Source organism: Cajanus cajan, chromosome 8 (genome assembly GCF_000230855.2).
Source record: "Cajanus cajan strain Asha chromosome 8, NIPB_CcT2T_4, whole genome shotgun sequence".
In the NCBI taxonomy this organism is placed as follows: Eukaryota; Viridiplantae; Streptophyta; class Magnoliopsida; order Fabales; family Fabaceae; genus Cajanus; species Cajanus cajan.
Window position 1 is genome coordinate 45519084 of NC_138524.1, and position 381 is coordinate 45519464.

A 381-nucleotide genomic window follows, 5' to 3' on the forward strand; every position below is an offset into this window, starting at 1 on the left:
TATTCTCAAACTGAGACCTCGTCAAACGAGCAATTTTATTAAAATGGTTCACCAGTCCATGTTAATCCCAAGCGGGACCCTCCATGGATTAGCGGTTTTCATAAAAGGAAGGGTTCGTGGAGTCGCCACCAATGTTTTACTCAAAACATTGGAAAAAGGGATAAGGCAATCGATTCAAAAATCGACTTCGTCCATTACAACCAGAGTCGGGTAAGGGAGTCGGTTACGCGTGGGGAAGGTGTTAGCACCCCACAGCGCCCCTTTCGGGTTCCCTATGACAGATTATTTCTAAAATAATAGCGTAAAATTACTAAATTACCCCTATTTATTCTAAGCAATTATAAATTAACTATCTACATGATGACAGTTTAAATATGCACA